The 16,581-nt window shown below is 57.5% G+C and overlaps 1 protein-coding gene across 1 annotated transcript in view; it reads right to left on the bottom strand.

Moving 5' to 3' along the window:
- KCNJ4 (potassium inwardly rectifying channel subfamily J member 4) overlaps positions 1–10,221 on the bottom strand; it is a 24,987-nt gene extending 14,766 nt beyond the window's left edge. Inside the window, exon 1 of the mRNA XM_024992789.2 lies at positions 9,375–10,221. The gene's annotated coding sequence lies outside the window, so the exon portion shown is untranslated. The remainder of the gene's footprint in view (positions 1–9,374) is intronic.
- Between the last annotated feature and the right edge of the window lie 6,360 nt (positions 10,222–16,581).

Below are 16,581 nucleotides of genomic sequence, written 5' to 3' on the forward strand. Positions count from 1 at the left end.
ATTATTGTGGAATGAATAAACATTTATTGAGCAACCTACTGTGTGTGGAGAGAAAAAAATGAATACAACAGCACTCTGCTTTGCTGAGTTCTGTGTACAAGTATCTGCAGACAGGAGGAGAGGGTCCTCACGGCCAGAGGGCTTAGAGAGAAGGTCCCCGGAAAGACATGGAGCAAAAGACATTCCCCAAAGGGGAACCAGGGCTGGGCTGGGCAGCAAGTGGGACGTAGGCCTCAGGGTGGGATGATTAACCAGGAGGCTCAGGGGCCTGGAGCTAAGCGGGCTACTGGAAAAAGACAGAGAGGTCTGAGGAGAGAAAAGCAGCAATTTTTGGCAAGTACATTCTCAGAAACCAAACATCCCAGAAAAAAAGAATCTGGACACTCAAGCCTTTCTCAGTGGCACTTCCAAGATTTCTACACAGAGGAGAAGCTTTCCAACTTTCTGATCAAGACCCAGAGTAAAAGCAAACATACTGTACTTGTTACACAATACGGTCCATATATTTTAAAAGCTGAAATAGGAGCCTCACCCTATTCGCTCAGTCGGTAGAGTCTGGCTGCAATGCAGGAGACCTAGGTTCAATCCCTGGGTCAAGATGATCCCCTGGAGAAGGATATGGCAACCCACTCTGGTATTCTTGCCTGGAGAATCCCATGGACCGAGAAGCCTGGCGGGCTACAGTCTATGGGGTCCCAAGAGTTGGACAAGACTGAGTGACTTGCACGCACAGGAGCATCACAAAGTAATATTTGCCCTCACTGCATATAAGTGTTTGAAATCTTTTTATTTCATTAAAAAAAAAATAAATAGTGGACCCACAAACTCAATTTCACAACCATTAACGGGTCAGGACCTGGACACAGGTTGAAAAGCACAGACCTTCGTGGTGCTTAGGAGCTGTGAATGGTTTGAGACGGGATCTAGAGCTTATCTTGAAGCTGTGAGTGACTTCTTGGATTGTGGGCTTTTTTGGGGGTGGGGGGCACAACTGTGGGGTGAGTTGTTGGAGGCCAAGGGGGAATATTTGGACAAGACTGTCAGATCCTTACGGTCATAGGACCACTGTGCTGTGGCCCAGACAGGAGTGACTTCAGTTCTGGGTCCAATCCTTCAGTTCTGGGTCCAATCCCTTCCCCGGTTCTGGGTTAGAACCCACTGCTGTCCCCTACAACAGATGTCAGAGCAGTTGCTTGCCCACCTCCCATTATAGGGATCTCAGCCCCTTCTCAGCCGCTCCCTCGAGTGTGGGGAGTGAGGCTGTGCCAAGCTATTAAGGCAGCTGATGACTAGAAGTCCTTCCCAGGGCTGGCTGTCTGTTCTCGCTGTCCCCTGGCCTGTTATCTCAGGGATTTGGGCCAGCTTGAGCACGAGGCTATGGCCTGCTCTCTGCTCCACTCGGGTCCCTCTCCTCCCTGTGGCCCGGCTCCTGCCCTGTGTCTAGGGGGTGGCCCTGGGGCCCAGCCAGACAGAGGCTCTTTCCAAGGTCAGCTGGCCTCAGGATCTGCAGCTGCACAGCCCGGCGCTGGTGCTCAGCCAGCCCTGCACCCCCACCACCCAGCAGGTCTGGAGGGCTTAGCGGAGAGATCAGGTGCCGACACTCAACACGGCCAGAGCAGCAGAGCCTGAAGGTGATGGCTGAGGACCTGGAAGTCTGCCAAGAGTGGCCACTGAGTGGGCAGGACACACAGAAGCCCATGTCCACAACAGGCCAGGTTATACTCCCAGGCTCACGAGATCTCCCTGGTGACCCGCAGGTGCAGGGGCGCCAGCCCACCCAGCGAGTCAGGGGATGGAGGCTCGGAGGGGTGGAAAGGCTGCTTAAGGCCACACAGCTGCTCAGGGGTGCGGTTGGACTTAAACCCAGATTTTCTGTCCCTCACCCACAGGGACCACGGAGGCCAAAGGAGTGCAGCCTCAGGGGGAGCAGGGGAGAGCTAGTCTGCCTCTGGGAGGGAAATAGGCTGGAGTCCTCGGGCCCCAGGGTCAGAGCCAAGGCGACAGGGCCAGGCAGGTAGCAATTAGCTGAACCTTCCAGACACAAGTGGGCTGCCCCAGAAGGTGGGGAGCTCCCCTTGAAAAGGGTGTGGGGGGCTCTGATGCCCATGCGTGAGTGACTGCAGCCGTGTCTGCCCCCTCCATGTCGCCCACAGCAGGGCCCCTGTAGCTCTGGGCCTGCCACCTCCCTTGGGTGGCCTCATGGAGTTCCCAAATTTCTGACCCCCATCCCATCTGTGCCCCAGGCTGAGTGACACCTTAGCTCTTCCAGGCTGGGGACGGAGGGCTAAACTTCTCAGGGCTGCAGTGGGAGAAGGGAGGCTCCAACAGGAATGTGGGGTGGGAGTTGGGGAGAAGTTGCCGGGTGGGGTGGGAAAGAGACTTCACTGGGGCATCCCAGACGCCAGACGGTAAAACTTGGTGCCGATTCTGCTTCTGAGACAAGGTTGGGTGAACACCCCTCGGAAGGCCTCAATCTCCCCATCAGTAAAATGGAATCAGCCCCTTCTGGTGGACACAGCCCCTCCTCCTTGGCCTTGCTAAGGTCCTCTCCCATTCTAGTAGCCCAGGTGGGGCTGGGTGGGCACGAGAACAGATGGGCTAGCAAAAGGAAAAAGCCAGGGTCTCCCCCACTCCACTCCATCACCAGAGGTTGTCCCTTTACACAGAAGAGCAAAGAGAGGTTCCCAGGGGACGTTGACCTGGTGAATGTCACTGGGAACAAGTAAGTGATCCAATCCCAGGCCTACCTGACTTGGGCAAACTTCTTTGCTCAGCTGCACCCACTGTGACAAGGGGGGCTACTGCCCCTGCCCTTCTCTCCCACCTAGGGGTTTTCCCCAGGAGATCAGCTCATCCCCCTCGTAGATACAGGGAGCATCTCACGAGACAGGGGGTGTCGGCAGCCCTAGAAGGGGAGAGGCAAAGGAATCAGAAGGAGTCCTGGGCTCTGGTCTAGCCCCAACTCTTTCACCCTCGCTGTGTGACCTTGGGCAAATCACTGTGGTCTCTGGGCTCCCAGCAGAGTGCTAGAGAAAAAACAGACACAAGAGCAGGCCAAGGCTGCAGGGTAAAGGTGAAGAGTGGCCTCCATTGTCCAGGGGCTATTTCTGCCCAGCTGCACCCATACTCCACTGCATCTTGCCCCTGCCCTTCTGAAGTCCCTCGGACCCCACACCAAGGCCCACCCAAGCAGGCCTAGACCCAAGCTGCTGGGTGATGGGTCACCATGGCAACACCGACTCCCCACACAGCTCCAGCTGGGGTCTGAACCACCAGGGCCCACCTTTCTTGGTAGCCCCGTTCCTTGACCTGCCAGTGCCCCTCATGGGTGCCTCCCCCTGCTCATGGGCCAGATGTCCCAGCATCTGGAGTAGGGCTGGTCAATGACTGGCCAAGTAGCCACAGGCTCAGGGTGGGGAGGGGATGGGTGCAAGGAGAGGAAGGAGAGCCGTGGCGGGACAGGGTGCACTGTCCTTCCCTCGGGGGCCAAATGGAGGGGTGAAGGGTGCCTAGAACGGGCTGGGTGCATTCCCAGCAGGACAAACAACACACGGCTCTTTCCACCTGTTGGACCTGGAGCAGACTCTGCCTTCACCGAGCCTCAGTTTTCTCATCTGGGAAGTGGGAGTGATGGCCTTCACAGGGTGCTGCAGAGGATTAAGTGAGATCACAAACATAAAGTCCAGTGTAGAGCCTGGCACATCGGACCGTGTCCCGCTCCTGCAACTGGACCTCTGGGAAAACCTCTGTCACCCCAGCTGCCATCCATCAGAGCCGTTCACATGTATGAGTGTGTGAGTGAACGGATGTGAGTGTGTGCAAGCATGTGAGAGAAAGTGTGTGTGATAGTGGGCCAGAGAGCGCAGGAGTTAGAGGGGGTGTGTGTGTGTTGGGAGGGGATGAGACGGGGAAGCATGGGTGGGGGTCCTGGGGGCCGCACCCCAGCGCTCCTCCCACCCGTTTGCCTGGCCTGTGAGTCCTGAACAGAAGCAGTGGTCTGGGAGCCTGGCAAACCCCTTCGGTTTCAAACCGGAGTCTGGTCGCTTTCCGATTGTGTCCAGTCGGCCCCTCCCCCTCGCGGAGCCTTAGTTTCCCGGTCTGTGAACAGTCAGAATCATCGACGCCCAAGTCAGGTTCAACATGGGGACCAGACGGCGGGCTGCGGGGGCAGAACTGGCCCAGGCCCTTGGGAATGGGGCGGGGGCGGAGGGGCGAGACCCAGAGCTAGCTGGAGCGTGAGCTCTCCCGCCCCCTGGCTGCACCCCACCCACCACCCCGGCAGTCCCTTGTGTGCGCGCCTGCAGGAGCGCGCGCGTGTGCGCGCGCGCGTGTGTGACTCAAGGTCTATTCATAGCTGAGCTCCACCAGCTGCAGCGTCACAAGCAGAGGGGCCTCAGCCCATATTATTATTTCAATTACCATCTGAATTAAAAGTTTGAGCAGCGATCAGCCCACGTAGCGAGAAGAAGAGGGAGCGGGAGAAAAATAAAGATGAAAAAGAGAAGAAGGGCTGCGCTCCGAGATCCCCCCCACACTCCAAGGAGGACTGAGTCGCTGAGGAGGCTTAAAGGTTATGCCAATCCCCAGGATTCCTGCCTGCCCCTCGCCCGGGGGCCCAGGGTCCTCGTGGGAATGGGAGGAGCATTTCTAGAGGACAGCCCAATCACAGCTACTTTGTGGACACAGATCACCCAGTCCAGATTCTTGACCACCAAGCTCAGAGAGGGTGAGGAACTGATCTAAGGTCACACAGGGAGCCACACCCATGGCTCCTGGCTCCAAGACCCTCTCTCTCACCAGACAGGTCCCACCCACGGTTTCTCCAGACCTTGCATGTTGTATGACACTGACAGCTGTGGGCAGCCCCAGGTCAGGACCAGGGAGGACAGAGGTGGACCTGACGTCCCCATTGGTTTCTCTCCCTGCTCCCTTCTCCCTGTTCCCAAGGCTGGCTCCCCTAGCCCAGAACCACGCACGCAGCTCTCTGCCAAACCACCCACAGTCTGCACCCCCAGCCCCAGACCTCACTCCACCATCAGCCCAAAGACCCCCCCTTGCCACCAGTGCAGGGGATGGAGCCCTGGCCCAAATCTAACTGTTCAGTCACCTTTGGGCAGGCCATTTGCTGTCTCTGAGCCTCCGTCTTCCCCTTTGTAAAATGAGTTTTCTTCCTAGGCGCATGTCTATTTCTATGTCTTCAGAATGGAGCCCTCAGAGGATCTCTGAGGGGGTGTCATGTTGTGGAGGCGACACGCCATCTCTTGCCAAGCCCCAGCCCAGGGGAGGGACATTTTCCACTCTTCCTCAAGGAAGTCCCAGGGACAGCCCCAGAGAATCGGACTGGCCCGCACTCAAATCCAGGCTCCTCCACTTCCCTGCTGTGTGACCTTGGACAAATCACAGAGACTCTCTGAGCCGTGGCTCCCCCATCTGTAACACAGGGACCTCGGTTCGACATTGTGGGGTTGCTGGGAGGGTTAAATGAGAAGGCTTTTTACAAAGGCTCCTAGCTTGATGTCTGGTGCGACGCTGTTTCTTTCTGGAAGCCGGTAAGTGACGGGGCTGCCTCCCAGCCCCTCCTGGGGACAGCAGAGACCCTGGAGATCTTGGAAATGAGGATGTTATCAACCTTACCCAAAAAGCAGGAGTCACCAGCTCAGGCCCCTGGCAGGTACTCATCTGGTTCTGCCTGAATAGCTCCCGGAATGAAGAGCTCACTACTTCACAAAACATCCACAGAAGCACCTCCAGCTCTGGGAATCTTCTAGAAGGGGCCAGAATCTTCCATCTTAACCCCCAATCCAGCCTGTCTCTGACGGGGACTGCCTGAAACTGGCTTGAAAATTAGTCTGAAAGACAGCTTTTCAAATAGACTAAGCAAGGGATGGGATTAATGGTCAGAGAAGGTGGGGGTGGGACAGCCAAGAAGCAGGCAGGGAGGAGGGAGGGACCAAGGGTCTCTTGGAGCTCCTTAGAGCTCCTGGGTCCTGTCTGGGCTGGACTCAGCCTTCCACAGGAGGCGTGTGTGTGCCTGTCTGTCTCTCTGCTTGCAGCTGGGGCTGGAAGCCAGCAGCTCTGGGTTCAGGCCCCAGCTCTGCTTCTTCCAACTCCAAACCATCACTGTGACCTTGGTGGGGTTTACTTCCCTCTCTAGGCATAAGTTTTCATTTTTGCAAAATAAATAAATAAGACTATCAGATCAGTGATGTAAGTGCCAACCCTTCTGTCTGAATTGAAACCCTGTCTTGTCAGTGGCTGCTCAGCTTGCACCCTACCTCCAGGCTGGCGTACCAGGAGCCATGGGGTCTCCGAGTGTCTGGTTTCAAGCCAGAGACCTTGTCTCTTCCCTCATGTTCCTCTTTTGTGTCTAGTACCTTTTTCACATCCAGTGCTTTTGAGGGCTCTATCCCAGCCAGCCCTATTTTACAGGTGAGGAGATGGAGGCCTAGGGAAGTGAAGTCACTTGCTCAAGGTCACAGAGAGCCAAAGTTCAAAACTCCTACTCTGTGACCAAGAGAGCAGCAGGACTCAAGGGCATCTGTTTTCAGGAGAGTCACCAAGATCTCAAATGGCCAACTGTTTTCTATCCAGATGTAGACTCTGCCCAGGGTGGTTGTGTCAGGGGGCTGCCCAAGGTCACACAGGCCAAGCAATGACAGATTGAGGTCCAGAACCCAGGCTCCCTGCCTCCCGGGCCTCACCCTGCCAGGGGGACAGCAACACGGTCTGACCTCCTGCCCTGTTCAGGGATCGCCATGATTAGACCCTCATCCTGCCTCAAGGCCCGGCTTGGCGGCTTCCAGAAGCCCTCAACACCTGAGACTGAGGGGGAAGAGTGAGCAGGAAGACAGGAAAGAAAGTTGAGGGTTGGCCGCTTGCCCCCAGCCCTCTGTCCCTCCCTCTCCTTCTCTCCTCGTGCAGGGGGAGCGGCGCTGATGTAATGCACTCAGCTTTGGTCCCGGTGCCAATCTCAGAAGAGAGACGACAGATTGCGTGAGCCAAATTTGGCATCCTAGGGGGAGAGGCATGAAAAGTGGAGATGTGGAGGAGAGGAGCGAGGAGCCTGGGAGGTGCGGGAGAAGGCCCCCTGCCCAGCAGACCCCCAAATGCCTCCCTCCTTCGACTCCAGCCCCCACCTCCTCCCTGGCTCAACCTGGGCTCAGGGCCTCCCCTCCTCACTCTGAGGGGCCAGCCTGGCTGCTCCCCGGACCCTCCAGGCCCAGTGCTGCCGGTCCTGCCTGCCCCCCCACCCCCCCACAACACACTGCTCCAGCTCCATTTCCCACCGCCGCTAATCTCCTGGTTACCATGTTGCTGGTTGTCATGTCGCTTACATGTCCTCGTGACTCAGTGGTCCCCGCAGAGGGGCCCCCTCCTCCTCACACCCCCCACAGCACACGCCCCCGCCTCCCCCAGATCCACATTAAGAACCAGCCCGCCCTGTAAGCCTACACGGTTCCTCCTCCCCTTCCCTCTTAGATCCTAAGCTGAGAAATTTTTTCACAGCATCTCCTGAAGCGACTTCATTCTCAGCTCTGCAAATGTCTGTTAAGAACCTACTATGCTCTGGGCTTGTGTCCGCTGCTTCCCAACACCTGACATAGTCTATAAATCACTCAGCAACCCAGTGAAGGCAGTACCATCAGTACCACTCTCCAGTTGGAGAAACTGAGGCTCAGAGAGGTCAAGCAAGAGGCCCAAGGTCACCCAGCAGAAATTCAAGGCCAGCTCTGTCTGTTCCGAGTCACCCCCAAAACTTTTTATGGGAGAGAAGCTTCTCATTCAAGGGTAACCCAAAGGTTCCTGAGGACTAGCTCCCAAGCCCCAAGTCCCTCCTCTAATTCTGAACACTCCTCTTCTTGGTCAGCTCTATTTCAGGCCATATTCCCCTCTCCCCATTAGCTCTTCATCTTCCCGAAGGTAAAAGGAATCCTCACTCCCAACTGCTCAGTGCGTTCCCCAGCCTGTGAACAGCTCTCAGCTCATGTGAGCCAAGGCCCCCCCACCCCGACTTGGAGGTCAGTGGGACATGCAGTGGTGTCCTCATTCCACAGATATGGAGGCTGAGGGTCAGAGAGAAGAGGGACTTGTCCACCGTGCTGGCTCCTCAGCTAGCTGAGCTGATTTCTAGGAGCCTGAATGGAGGATATACAAGGCCCACTGCCCGGCATGGAAAACCCCAGAGAAAGCCCATCCTCTCAGTGGAGAACAGAGTAGAATGTTCTAGGTTCAGCCTTCTGATTTGGCTATGGGTCAGCTCAACAGCCAATAGCCTTGGCTCCTGCCATGTTGCACCTCAGCCCTTACCCCACTGCTCTCTTCTAAATTTTGTTCCCTCCATCTTTGTCCAAGCTGGGGCCACAGTTTGGCTCTCAGGCCCCCAAATACTGCTAAGGGCTCCCCCAAATCCCAAAGCCCTGGAGGTCACAAGACTGGATGTGGGGGAGAAGCAGAATAGACATTTTACACACACACATGCACACACTCAGCAGCCCAGCTCCTCTCTGAACCTTGCATGGATGGCTCTTGGGCCTCCCTCTCTTAGTTCCCCAATACCTCAACCTGCTTCTTGACACCCTACTGCTCTTGAGGCCCTCACCTGCCAACTTAGCCAGGCTACCCTCCACCTGTCTCTCCCCCACCCCCAACCCCTCCCCATGGTAGAGCCTGGGCTCTGGAGGCAGAAGTGTGATGGAGATGCTGGTGGGGGGAATGCTGGACACTGTCGCAGTTGCAGGGAAGTTTCCCTACTCCAGGGCTCATTCAAACCTCTCTTTCCTGGGGGTTCTCCGTCTGGGCAGGGAAAAGCAGTCTAGCCTCTCTCCACAGCCTGCCTCCCACACTGTGAAAGATGAACTGCCTTCTTCCCTGGATACCCGTCCACCCACCCTAGGGTCTTGGGGTCCAAAGTAGGTACTCGAAACACAAGTGGGATTTTGTTCAGGCAGGGCCCTTTGCCAACAGGCTGCAGCTGGGGAGATGGAAAGGAGACGGACCCTTCCCCCCTCCCCCCTTGCCACAAGTCACCTGCCTCGAAACTCCTCCAACCCAGTGTGACAACTGGAGGTGGGTGGAGGCAGGGAAAGGTCATGGCCGGGACAGGAGGTCAAGCGCCTTTCCCTCACCTCTACCCCCGTTTTCTGGCAGACGCCCAGACCTCGATGCTTCCGACGACGACGGATAGAGGACAAAACTCACCAGATCCCGGGGAATCGCCTGACCGCGCTGAACGCGCGCCTGGCAGCGGAAACCCGGGTTAGAGATCAGGTTCAGAGCGAGCGGGGCCCGAGCCGCCAGGTCCCGGGACACACAGACACGCACGAGGCCGGACAGACGGACGGACAACGCCAGCGGCGAGCGCGGGCCCGGCTTACCGCGGGGCGCAGGGTCCGACGAGTCTCCGGGAGGCAGCGAGCAGGCTCTACATCCCAGGCGCGATCGGGCGGGCGGCGTCCCGGGCGGGGAGAGGGGAGTCCCGGCGCCCCCTCCCCGCGAACTCGGCGGGCCGGCCCCGCCCCCCCCTCCCCGGCTGTCTGTGGGTCTGTCCGTCGGTCCCCGGGTCTCCCGGTCTCCCGGCTGTCCCGCGCCGCTCCCCGCGGGCTGCCCAACTTTTCAGCGCTGCCCTGTGCCGCGCCCTCGGCGCCGCCTCGGCTTCAGCATCGTCGGGCCCCGGGGCCGGGGCTCAGAGCGCAGGGGTCCGAGGACCCATGGCGCTGGCGTCCCCCGCGCCCCCGCCTCGGGCGCCTTCCCTTCGCCGCCCCCACCGTTCTCTCGCTGTCCCCTCCGCGCAGTCGCCCGCCTTGCGCTCCGATCCCTGCCCCGCGGCGCTGGCCTCCAGCCCCTAGACCCCCGCGGCCGGCCGACCCGGGCTCCGCCGCCACCTCCCCGCCGCGCGCTGGTCTCTGTCCCTCCCGATCTCTGCCGCCCCCTGGGTCTCTCTCCCCGCGGGTCCCGGTCTCCGTCTCCGTCGCCCTCCCAGTCTGCTCCCTGCCGTCCTCCACCCCTGCCCGGTCCCTCCCTTGCGTGTCTCTCTCTCTCTGTCTCGCTCGGGGTCTCTGTCTGTGTGTCTCTCTCCCTCCCACTCTTGCTGCGGCCCCCCGCGCTCTCGGACCCAGGCCCCCGTCACCTGCGCCCCGTCCCCGGCCCGCCCGCCCGGGAGCCCGAGCTCCCGCCGCCCGCGGCGCGCCGAGAACTCCCAACTCGCGGCACCCGCTCCGCTTTGCGAGACTTTCGCCCCTCCTCACACGTGACCCGCGCCCCACTGCGGAGGCCGCGCCCCCCACCCTCCCAGCCCCGGAGCCCCGGGCGGCCCGCGGGGCCCGGCCCTGCCCCTTTCCCCTCCGCCTAACCGGGCATCACACCCCGGTCCCAACCGCCCGCGGGCCGGGGCCGAGCCCGGGCTGGGGGCCGCGCGGTCCGCTCCTGCCCGAAATCCTGCCCGGGTTTTCCTCCTCGCTCCAGGAGCGCTCCTCCCGGAGCCCATTCCGAGAATCCGCTTCCGGGTTTTTTCGTCCCCCTCACCCCTCTATGGGCAGGTGGAGAGGGTTCCTCCGTGCAGTGAAGGGACTGTGGGTGGGAGAGGGTCGGTACCCGGCTCGGTGGCCCCGGGCCGCCCCTCTCTGCGGTCCCCTTACGCTCCTGAAGGACGGGCAGTTAAGGACCCTACACACCCCGCTCCCGTCGACAGAGGTGTGGCTCTGCTGGAACGACCCTCACAATCAGCTAGGTAGTACCGCCCCGTTTTACAGACAGGGAGACTGAGGACCAGAGAGGGTCACAAGCTTGCCCAAGGTCACCCAGAGGTGGACCAAACCCCAGGCTCTCTTTCTCTGCATCCCCATTACCCCAGAGTGTCTCTAGAAGGGAAGATCGCGCGTTCTCGCCCTGAGTAGCGCCAAGGTTTGGGCCCCACACTCGACGTGGGGCGAAGACCACAGCGCTTCGTAGTCTCTGGCTAGTCAGCCACTTCCATGGCCTTTCTGTCACCTCACTCCAACACTCTCAGGATGCAGGAGGTTGGAAGAGGCAGGGTAGGAGGATGAGAGAATGCCTGCAGTTAGACAGCCAGAAGGACTTCCCTGGGAGCCTGGACATCTCTGACTGGCCCCAGTTAAGAGAGAGAGACTGAGGCACCCCAAAGCCAGACTGAGAACTTATTGAATACGAAATCTCTGGCTCCTCCTTCAAGCCGATTCTCTGAAGTTGCGCCAGCCACGGGAACCAGAACACGTGGACCACCATGACGGTTTCCAATCCCCGCAGACCCTCCCCACCTGAAAGCATCCAGTCCCGACTCCTCCATGTGGTATACAGACAGGTCCCACCTTATCCCACACCCCAGATACCCACACATACACCCTGGTTCCTATGGATTCCAGAACACACCAGATGCCTCCACACCTCTCTGCCTTTGCACATGCTGTTCTTCCTGCCTGAAATGCCCTGAGAATTCCTGTAGTTGCCCAGTGCAGCCTCCACGCAGCCTCCCCTAGGAAGGCCTCCTGCTGCCCTCAGCAGAAGTCACCCATCACCTCTTCATTCTCTCATCCAGCACCGGGCACAGGTTTGGTTCTTGTTAAGTGGGCTTGGGAGTCAGGCCAACCTGGGCTTGAGCCCAGGTTGCAGCACCTAGGAGCTGCATGAGCTTGAGCAAATTTTTGTATTTAACCTGTCTGTAAACTGAGCACCGTCACCATTGTGAGGACCTCACAGGCACAGATCAAGTGAGGTGGATGCACTAGAAATGCACAGCTCATAGTAGGTGCTCAATAAACAGGACCATCCCTTCTCGGTCCTCCCTTCAGCCCCATGCAGAGCTCTGTAGCGCATGGCCCATCCCATGCCCCGCATCCTCATTACCCTGCTGTGCCCTCCCAGGCAGGCAACTAGGACCCATGTCCCATGGGAATGAGTCTTTGATGTATGAATGGCTGGGGAACTCAGGCAGCCTGAATGCTGGGTCAGCAGCCATGTGTGCCTGGTAGCTATCATACCTTTTCATGAATTGAAAGTGGGAGATGGCGCAGGTGAGACAAATGGCCTGTGGTCTCTTCACCTGGCCAGAGGCTTAGCCTGGTGGCTGCCTTGGGAGTGAAGGGTTCAGGGGAAGGAAGAGGAGTGGGAAGGAGGGGGAGATGGGGACAAGGGTATCTTTAGACCTAGAGCGTCTGTTTTCCTGGGATCGAACCCAGTGCTAGGCCTCTGGGTGGCAGCTTAAGGAGAGAGTGGGGACTCAGGGGTAGTGACTTCAGCGAGAGGGGAGGAGGAGGCCTGGTGGCTGTGAGTCACAGGGGTTGAGAGGAAACCTCTGGTGATGGTCCACTTGCTAGGCCTGGGGCTGCAGTCTGTGGCCTCCACTGCTCGTCTCCTGTAAGGAGCAGAGTCCTGTGGAGGCTTAGGGTGGGCTGAGGGGAAGTGCGGAGAGGCCGGAAGGGGACCTCCGGGCAGGGAGAGCTTTACAGACCCCATCGAAGAGTCTCTTCAGCATCACCCACTTCCGTGTGACTCTAAACAACTCACCTCACCTCTTTGGGCCTCAATGTCCTCACATGTAAAGCAGGGAGGATAATATCCACTTGAAGGGGCTATTCTGAGGATGATTAAAGACTAAAGAAGAATTTGCCCTTTTTGCATAGAGGGCCGGGGCAGGGGTGGGGAATTGGGGGGAGGCTTGAGAGACAGAGGCTGCAGGGGGTAGGCTTGGGTGTCAGAAGCTGGGTGACCCTGGGCAAGTTGCTTGTCCTCACTGGACCTCAGAGGCCTCAATCTGTCATGGAGCAATCCGGCCTGGGGTCCCAAAGGGTAAATAGGCTTTGTCATGATGCTGGGAAAGATTGAAGACAGGAGGAGAAGGGGACGACAGAGGATGAGATGGTTGGATGGCATCACTGACTTAGTGGACATGAGTTTGAACAAGCTCCGGCAGTTGGTGATGGACAGGGAACCCTGGCATGCTGCAGTCCATGGGGTCGCAAAGAGTCTGACACGACTGAGTGAACTGAACGCAGAAGCAAGCCTCCTTTGAGTGCCCGTCATCAGCCAGCACTGCTCTGGGCCTTCACGAGTGTTGTCTCATTTAACCTTTACAGGAGCTCTACAACACAGCACTTGTTACCACTGGGGAAACTGAGGCATGTGGCCTGGCCCTGGGTGGCCAGGAACTGCTCTCTGCAAGGGTGAGACTTGCTCTGAAGTCTGATGGGAATGATAGTAAAAACCTTCATTCACCTGTACATTTTGCCAAAGCTTCCTGCCCATTCTCTGTTCTCCCATTTGACCCTGATAACAACTTGCTGAGGTGGAGACTCTGACTACCCCGAGTTCACAGGTGAGAAACCTGGAGAGAGGAAGTGGCTTGCCTGGGGTTGCTCAGGGTGTTAGCAACTGTCTGAGCCACGATTGGAACCTTCTCCTATTTTCTGGGGAAAGGTCATCCCAGGCCAGCAGAGCACCCACTAACCGACTCACTCTGGGAGCCCAACCAGGCCTCCCTGGTTCAACAGGAGCCCTGAGAGCTTGTGCAGAGAGCTAGGTGGACTGGAGGGGAAGGGAACTTGGGCCAAGCAGCTGGGACAGCTGGGGAGGGGAGGGAAAAGTCTACCTCGAAATAGCAGAGTCATATTGTCCAGAAATTTTCACCTAGAGAGTTTCTTAAAGTCAGACAAGCCCATTCTACAGATGGGGTAAACTGAGGAAGCCCAGCTGCTTAGATTAAAAAATCACCTCAGGACACAGCTGGCCTGTCTTAGGGCTCTAAAGCCCCAGCAGTCCTGAGTGGTGAGGACCAGAGGTGGGGAAAGGGACATTGGGGGTTCATCCTAGCAAGCTGTGCCCTGGGAACAGAGGACTGCAGGGGTCTCTGCCACCCTCCACTCCCACCCTCACCCACCCCCCAGCACTCACTAGTCACCAGGGTGGAATATTTTAGCACCTATAGAAAAACCGCCACAGACGGCCGTGGCAGCTGTTGCTAAGGAGACGCTCCCAAAATAGCCCCCCTCCGCCAACCTTTCCCGCTGCTGCTCCTGCTGTGGGGAGGGGAGGAGGCCAGGCAGAGAGGGGGTGGCACATGAGTCCTGGCCCTAGGTTCACTCACCTACCCTTTGCCCCCGGTGCCCGTACTGGTCAAAGCCCCAGGCAAGCTCAAGACCTGGACAGCCACAGGTCTGCAGCAAGGACAAGAGCAAGCAGAAGCATGCCTGTGGTCGCAGCCACAGTGCTTAGCTAGGAGAAGGTCACCCAGATGAAGGGAGATGGGACAGAGAGTCCCTGCACCCAGGACCCCCGGCACACTTGCACAATCACAGACCTCACAGTTTCACACACCCACTTGTGCACACCACAAGTACAAAACCCACAAATGTCCACCTAAATGTGCATACATAGCATCAAAGACACAAATAGATGCATGGGTAAACACATATGCCACAAATACACAACACACACCTGCAAGCACATACCACACAGCCCTAAATACAACATTTACATATACACACTCAAATACACATCCCAAGTACACACACACACACACACACACACACTCACACCCCAACATATGCATGCTGGGCACATGTGTACACATACACACATATACACCAAAATATACATTTATAGCCTCACAGCACATGAATACACAACTGTCCAAACACGCCCGGCGTGAGGCGTTCAAGGGCACTAAGGATTGTAGTCCCGGGTTCTGCTCTGGGACCTCAAACGTTCTGGAACCTCCAGATGTCCTCCTGTAGTGGAGAACCCCTGTGATCCAGCCGCAAGGTGGAAGATTAGGAGGGTGGGTGGAGGGTGATGTCTCTGTGAACCCCTTTAAATGGACAGTCTGGGGACCAAAGGATCCCTGGTATCTGGGAGAGATCTCAGAGCCCATTTCTTAGGAAGCAGAAAATGGGGGCAGGGAACTCTCACCTGCAGACTGGAAATCTCCGGGCATGGAGAGTTCCGGGCCCCAACTCCACGTGCAGCTGGCTGTCACCCAGGCTGTGGTTGGGGCTGGGGTGATGATAAGCAGAAGGCAGTAGGTTAGCGATGGTCATGGTCCTTGATACACGCAAAGCACTTCAGAGTTTATAACACCTTTACACCCCTTATTTCACATACTTGGTAGCAGCTATGCTGAGATGGTGATATTGTCCCTATCTCCGAGACCCAGACAAGAGAGGGGACCACAGAACACGTCACTAGCAGAGTCGAACCAGACCCCAAGGAGATGCTGGCACACAGCCCTATGTGCCACCCATTTGGCTGCCAGACACAAGCTGGAAAGCAGGCCACCAGGGTGCCGCGCTTGGCTTTGCCCCTAATTTGCTCTATGATATAGGGGAGTAGTCAAGCCCTCCATCTCCCCACCTGGAAAGCCGAGAAGGAATCCCTAGGGATGGATGAGTTCAAGCAGCAGTTTATGGCCACGGTCAGGGCTGGGGAGTGGAGCTTGCCGGATGCCCTCGGAATACCAGCGCAAGGACAAAGGGCGCGGAGTCTCTCCCCTCCGCCCTTGGCCAGCCGCCCTCTCCCTCCAGCCTCGCTCCGTGCCTCCCGTTCCGTGATCCGGGCTCCGGGCCTTCGGTGGCGCCTCGTCACTCGGGAGACGCGGCGAGAGCGGCTTGCGGTTGCCTTGGGAACCTCGCCCGGGCCCTGGTGCGCGGTGCACGACTCCCGGCTCAGAGCTCTTTGCCTGAGCGGCGCGCGGAGATTGGCCTTGGGACTCTCCGAAAGACACCTGTCGCCAGCGGCGAAGGAAGGGGGCATCGCGGCCAGGGTTGGTTTCTTTTACTTTTACTTTAGGTGTAATTAACAAACGGTAATACATGCATCTCAAGTGTACAGCTCAAAACCCATGTAACCACCACTCGGATCTAGATACAGAACACTTCCAGCGTCCTAGAAGGCATCCTCGGGCGACAGGTTACTAATAATACTCTTTTTTGCACTTCTCAGGGAATAAACCAGAGAGGGAGTGATCGCTTCCCGAGGACATGACATTTCCGTGTTTTTTCCTAGCTCTGCTTTGCCTCGTTGGGCTTCGGTGTCCTGTAAACGGGACTCCGGGCTGGCGTTTGTTGCGTGGTTTATTTCTTGCAAAGCGCTTTAGAAACCTAGCTGACTTTGACCCTGATATTTACCCTCTGAAGTCAGTACTTGGTTTACACTCAAATGACCGATGAGAACACTACGGCTTGGAGAAATGAAACAAATTGCCCAAATTCAGACAGCTCATAAATAGTGGAGCTTGAAAAAATCTTAGTTCCCCCAACGGGAATTGAACCCCGTGCCCCTTGCAATGAAAGCATGGAATCTTAACCACTTGACCTCCGGGGAAGTCCCATCCCCTCTCTTCCCACGCCCTGCCCCAACCCATTCATTGACCTTTTAAAGAGTGCTACAAATAAAATATGCTGGGAGAGTCAGTGGTATCAGACACATGTCTGCACCTTTGCACCTGTAGTTCTTTCTACTTGGGACTGTACTCTCTTCCCCCTGGCTTTGTCCTGAAGGCAAGCTCCTACTCATCCTTCAGAGCCCACTTTGGCATTCTCTGAAAGCCTTCCTAACTGCAGTTCTGCCTCCTGA

This window comes from Bos taurus, chromosome 5 (assembly GCF_002263795.3).
Source record: "Bos taurus isolate L1 Dominette 01449 registration number 42190680 breed Hereford chromosome 5, ARS-UCD2.0, whole genome shotgun sequence".
Lineage (NCBI taxonomy): Eukaryota > Metazoa > Chordata > Mammalia > Artiodactyla > Bovidae > Bos > Bos taurus.